Here is a 6,695-nt window from a genome sequence, read left to right on the forward strand (position 1 = left end):
AAAAAAAAAAAAAAAAAGGCGGGGGATAGCATGGTGTGTGTTATGGTTTAGACAGGAAGTGTCCCCACATGTGTGAAACAATGAGGAGAATTCATGGGTGCAATGATTGGGTTTGAGAGCCTTAACCTGATCAGTGCTTGAGTGGATTAACTGGGTGCTACCTGAAGGCAGGTGAGCTGTGGCTGCAGTTGGTGGGTCACTGTAGGTGTGCCTTTGGGGTGTATATTTTTATCTGGTGAGCAGAGTCACTCTGCTTCCTCTTTGTCCCATTCTGAGCTGCTTTCCTCCTCCGTGCCCTTCTGCCATGAAGTTCTGCCTTGGCTAGGGCACAGAGCCATGGGGTTGGCTATGCCAGGACCTGATTTGAGTTTGGTTTTCCAAGGCCTGGATATGGATCCCATTTATAGCCTGCAGAGAGGAACTCTGCTGAGGGAGAAAGAGAAAGGCTAGATGGTCTAGGGAAATCGAGGCCTCAGAGGCAAAGGACGAGGATGAGGGGTTCAAAGACCCAGTGCCAGGCCAGCCTTGGAAGGTATGTGGTGCCTCAGCCAGTCTGCCTCACAAAAGACCTAATACTTGCATGGAGACACATCTGGGCCAAGAGCCCTTGTTGAGAGCCACAGCCGAAGGGGCCCCAGCAAACTTCCAGCTGATTGGCTCACCGTGGCCCCAGCAAACTTCCAGCTGCCAGCTGATTGGCTCCTCTGCAGTGATGCTCATTGGGCTGTTTCCCCGCCCTTTCAGACCGCGGAGCTGCTCATTGGGGGACTCTTTTGGCTCCGCCCACACGACCCAGCCAATCTGCCTCAAGAGTGGGAGGAGTGGGGGGGTTGAGAGGCTTGTGGGAAGCTGGTGGTGGCAGTTGGGCTCTGAGGGAATTCCTGAAGAGCTGTGTGGTGTGGTGTGTGTGTTCTAAAAACAAAGTTCGTTTCTGCTTGACAAGTGGCTTGTGAATTGTGCCCAGCCAGACTGCGGCAAGGCCTGAAAGAGGAAGGCCAGGCCAGCTCAGGGGAGGAGGCAGCTTCAACGGACTGCTGTGTAGGAGCCTGGCCTGGGGGAGAACTGCCCAGCTTTGAATGTGCTGTTAGGAGGAGCAGGGAGCCGCCTGGGTCGGGTCCAGGGATGGTCAGGCATAGCTGGAGCTCATTCATCAGTAATGAAGCCATCAAGCGTGTTCATGAATTTTACCCTGGCAACCTGGGAGCAAGGCGGAGAAACCATTTCACGTGCCAGTTCCCTCCTAGCTCCCTGGACTGCACTGCCTGGTCCCACAAGGTGAAATGTCCAGAAAAAGTAGGCCTTGACCCCAGTGGGTGCGGGGCCTCTGGGCTGTCCAGGTAGGCACCCGCATCTCAGGGCTTGTGTGTGTTCTAGTTGCTGTGCATTTGGCCACCTTGGAGCCCTGGGTCAGGGCTGGGCCAGGCTGCAGGTGCATGCGTGGTGGCTGGCTGGGGCGTGGGGTGCAAGGTGCTCTGATGAGGGCCAGCCCCAAGTTCCCTTTGCTCAAGGAGAAAATTACCAGAGGTTCCTGAGACTCGGCTTCTCTGGAGCCCTAACTTTTCCATTGCTCCCCCCACCTTCAGTCACCCCCAGGGATTTAAGGGAAAACAGATCCATCCTGGAAGGAAGGAAACCCTCCCCCGAGGTGGCTCAGCCAGAACGCAAGTGCTTTTTTACACTAATCCACCACCTGACATCCTCCTCTGTTTGGTTTTTTTCCATCTCTAATTATCTTATAATTATTACAAGATTACATGCTCATCATCAGACATTCAAATAATGTGGAAATGTACAATATAGAATATTCTGGGTGCTCCCACCATCCAGCAATGGTCACTCTTTACTCTGGTGTATGTTCCTCAGGACATTTATATATACTCTCTTTTTTCTTTTACTTTTTAATTTTTTTTTTCCTTTTGGTACTGGGAATTGAATTCAGGGGTGCTTAACCACTGAGCCACATTCCTAGTCCTTTTTATTTTTTATTTTGAGATAGGGTCTTGCTAAGTTGCTAGGATTGCCCTATGTTGCTGAGGCTGGCCTCAAACTTGTGATCCTCCTGCCTCAGTCTCCCAAGGCACTGGAATCATAGGCATGCACTAGCGTGACCAGCTCAGGGTTGGTATTCTGAATCGTGACTATGAAGCCATCCAGAAGGCCTTGGGGCACAGGACTGCATAGGAGTTGGCATGGCAGAGAGGGACATGTGCTGGGAGATATTGGAAAATTACATGTGATTGCTGTGAATGACTTTATGCCAATAAATTCAGAAAATTAGATGAAGAGGCCTGGGTTGTGGCTCAGTGGTAGAGCACTTGCCTAGCACATGTGAGGCACTGGGTTTGATCCTCAGCACCATATAAAAATAAACAAATAAAATAAAGGCATGCTGTGCATCTATAACTACAAAAACTAAAAATTAAAAAAAATTAGATGAAGGGCTGGGGATGTGGCTCAAGCGGTAGCACGCTCGCCTGGCATGCGTGCGGCCTGGGTTCGATCCTCAGCACCACATACAAAGATGTTGTGTCCGCCGAAAACTAAAAAAAATAAATAAATATTTAAAAAAAATTAGATGAAGAGAAAATCTTCTCAATGGAATACAGAGCTGAGCCCGGGGAATATTCTTTTGTAGTCCCAGCTACTCAGAAAGCTGAGGCAGGAGGATTGCTTGAACCCCGGAGTTGGGGACCAGACTGGGGAACATAGTGAGACCCTATGTCTGAGAAGAAGAAGGAGGAGGAGGAGGAGGAGAAAAATGAATGGAATATCAGCATAAACCAATATCCTTAAAAAAGAAGTCAAATGTTTCTCCCAATGTCCTATCCTACCCCCATAGAAGGAAGGGAGGGAGGGAGGGGAGGAGAGAAAGAGAGAGGAAAGAACCAGGTTCAGAATTTCAAGGATGTGTTTTACTCAGTCTTCAAAAATAGGAAATCCTGGGGCTCGGGTTGTACTTCTGTGGTAGAGTGCGTGCCTCACATGCATGGGGTGCTAGGTTCAATTCTCAGCACCACATTAAAAAAATAAATAAATAAATAAAAATATATTTTTTAAAATAGGATATCCTACTTTATATAAACTGCTATAGAAAATAGAAAGGAGGGCTGGGTGCTGTAGTGCACACCTGTAATCCTAGAGACTCAGGAGGATGGGGCAGGAGGACTGCAAGTTTGAGGCCAGCTTCAGCAATTTAGGGAGGCCCTAACTACCTTAGTGAGACCTTGTCTCAAAATTTGAACAACCACCCCCCCAAAAAATGGTTGGGGGTGTGGCTTAGTGGTTAAGCACATCTGGGTTCAATCCTCAGTACCAAGTAAATTAAAAATAAACAAAGATAAAAAATGGCTGTGGCTGTAGCTCAGTGGTAAAGTGCCCCTGGGTTCAATTTCCAATATCAAAAGAAAAGATAAAGGGAAAATAGAAAGGAGGTCAAGCTACCCAATTCTTTTTCTTTATTTTTTGGTATCAGGGATTGAACTCAGGGGCACTCAATCACTGAGCCCCATCCCCAGCCCTATTTTGTATTTTATTTAGAGACAGGTTCTCACTGAGTTGCTTAGTGCCTCGCTTTTGCTGAGGCTGGCTTTGAACTTGTGATCCTACTGCCTCAGCCTCCCGGGCTGCTGGGGTTACAGGTGTGCGCCACCACGCCTGGCGACCCAATTCATTTTTATGGAGCTATTAGAATCCAGATATCAAAATGAGAGAAATACTGAAAGGAAAGCAAGAAACCAGGAGATGGGTAAGCAAGAAAAGAGACCAGGCAGAGACACACACGAGAGTCAGAGCTGACAAATAAAGGCCATCTCTCTATAGGAGAGAGAGGCAATACAGGCTTGGGTTCTGGGAATTTCATGGGGGAGGCTCAGGAATCAGAGCCTGATGGGTCCTAATGTGGGCAGTTAGGGTTGGGGTTGGTGTGAGGGAGTGGGGAGTCTTTCTCAGAAAGGCCCTTGGGTGGGAAAGCAAAACTTTTGTTAAAGTGGCAGCTGTCACTTAAGATGGCTATCCAGATGCTAAGCAAGATCAGAAAGAAATTGGCTGAACTCACTTATGAACACAAATGCAAACGTCCTAAATGCAGCATTAAGAAGTTGAATGAAATGGGGTGGGAGAAATTCTAGGGCCAAGCAGAGCAGAGCTCCCCTGGACAGGGTCAGGTTGAGTCTAGACTTTAGGGACTACATCCCAGGGCTGCTTCTCCTTTCCTGCCCACTTCTCTCACTCCTTAGAGCTTCCCACTAAAGGCCTTCCTTCTGTAAGTCACTCCCAGCAGAATCCGTGCGGTGATTGACTTTGGGGAGGTTTACCCAACATGGACGCCTTCCCTCCTCCCTGGGTGAAAGCAAATGTGCCACGGTTTGTCTCTCTCTGCTATTAGATTCGGAACAGAGAAGTGATTATGGGTTTATTTCTCCAGGAGGCAGAGACCAAGTCTCATAAATATTCCTTTCCTTCATCCAACCTAATGTGGTTGACATCAAAAAGATCCTGGCAGAGGAACCCACTGGTGAAATCTGTGAATGCTGAGGCTCCTGTGTACAAAGGAAGCCTTTTGGCACCTTGGTCTAAGCTCAGTAGGAAAAGGGAAAGAAAAAAGAGGATCTAGTTCTTGTGGATTGTCACACCCAAGCTAGGCCCCGGGGAACTCAGCCTGGAGACGGCTCTGGCTGATGGCTGCAACTGGGGGTGTAGCTCAGTAGGTTAGGAACCTGCATAAGACCCGGGGTTTCATCCCAGCACCAAACAAATACAAAACAAAACAAAATAAACCAGTGATCACCGGACTGTTCTGCTAGAGGATGTTGCATCTCTCAGCCAGTTGAGAGTCATGTCTGGGACGATTCTAGACCATGGCTAACAAGAGTCCCAAACCAAGAGCCAGGAAGGCATTAACCAGGTGTCAAGATGGAAGAGGATGACAGGAGATCAGGTGAAGAGTGGAGGCGGGGGACAGGGTAGCCCAGGGTCCCATTCAGTCGGCCCCATAGGAGGAAGGCGTGAGCTAGTTCTAAGACTGTAAGTGGAATGTTGTCTGTGTTTGACTGCTACATAATGAAGATCCGACTTTACTATCTTCTTTAAAATCCATTCAGGATAGTCAGGCACATGGCACATGCCTGTAATTCCAGGGATTCAGAAGGCTGAAATGATAGGATCACAAGTTGGAGACCAGCCTAGGCAACTTGGCAAAACCCTGTCTCAAAATGAAATAAGAAGGTCTGGAGAATGTAGCTCAGCAGTACAGTGCCCTGGGTTCAATCTCTAGTATTGTAATAAATAAATGAATGAATGAAAACACAAATTAAAAAAAAAACTTTCTGGGTATGGTTGCCGCACATCTGTAATCTCAGTGGCTTCAGGAGGCTGAGACAGGAGGATTGCAAGTTTGAGGCTAGCCTCAGTAAGTTAGCAAGGTCCTAAGGACTTAGTGAGACAATGTCTCAAAATAAAAAAATGAAAAAGACTAGGGATGTAGCTCTGTGGTAAAGGGCCCCTGGGTTAAATTCCCAGTACCTAAATAAATAAATAATTTAATTCAGTACACATTACCTGGATGTGATAATTAATTTTATGTGTCAACTTGATTGAGTCACAGAGGGCCCTGGTATTTGGCCAAACATTATTCTGGGTGTTTCTTCAAGGTTATTTTGGGAAAAGATTAATATTTAATTCAATAGACTGAGTTAAGCAGATTGTCCTTCCAAATGTGGGTGAGCCTCATCCAATTGGTGGAAGGCTTGAATAGATCAAAAAGTTGACATCCTCTGGGCACGGTGGCACGTGTCTATAATCTCAGCAGCTCAGGAGGCTGAGGCAGGAGGATCACAAGTTGAAAAGCCAGTTTCAGCCACTTAGCTAGGCCCTAAACAACTTAGTGAGAGCCTTTCTCAAAATAAGAAATAAAAAAGGGCTAGAGATGTGGCTCAGCGGTTTGTTACCCTTGGGTTCAATCCCTGGAACTAAAAAAAAAAAAGAAAGAAAAGAGGTGACATCCCCCAACTGAGAGGAAATTTTTCTTCTTCCTGTCTTTGAGCTGGGGTATTTTTTTCCCCTATTTTCAGACTCAAACTGACAGGTTGGCTCTTCCTGGGTCTCTAGCCGGCTGCCATTTGTATTGCTGGGTGTGGTTGGAGGAGGCTGGCTCTCCTGGGTCTCAGACCTTTGGACTTAGACTAGAACTGTGCCATGTACTCTCTTAGTTTCCATTTTAGTAACTCACCCTGAGGATCTTAGCACTTGTCAGCCTCGATAATCACCTGAGGCAATTCACACACACACACACACACACACAGCCTTACTGGTTCTGTTTCTCTGAAGGACCCTGGATAAATAAATCTCATTCCTATAAAGACTCCTGTGGGCTCTTCAGTTTAGCTTAGTCTTAGGTAAGAGAAAAATTTTCTGCTTTTTTGTTTGTATGTTGTTGTTTTTTGGTGGCGCTGGGGATGGATCCCGGGGCCCTGCACAATGCTAGGCAAGTGCTCTACCTCTGAGCCACACCCCCAGCCCCAAGAGGCAGCCTTACAAGCCCTCGAAGTCACAAACACACCCTCTCCTATAATTAGAATATCCAATCCAAGATATTTTTCATAACTTCTCCTTTCCTGGCTTGGGCCTACTTCCTGTTGGAATCCTCCAGCAGGAAGTGAGTATGGCTGACTTTCTATTTCTCAACCTGGTATTCCTCC

Source organism: Marmota marmota, unplaced genomic scaffold, assembly GCF_001458135.2.
Source record: "Marmota marmota marmota unplaced genomic scaffold, marMar, whole genome shotgun sequence".
Taxonomy (NCBI): Eukaryota; Metazoa; Chordata; class Mammalia; order Rodentia; family Sciuridae; genus Marmota; species Marmota marmota.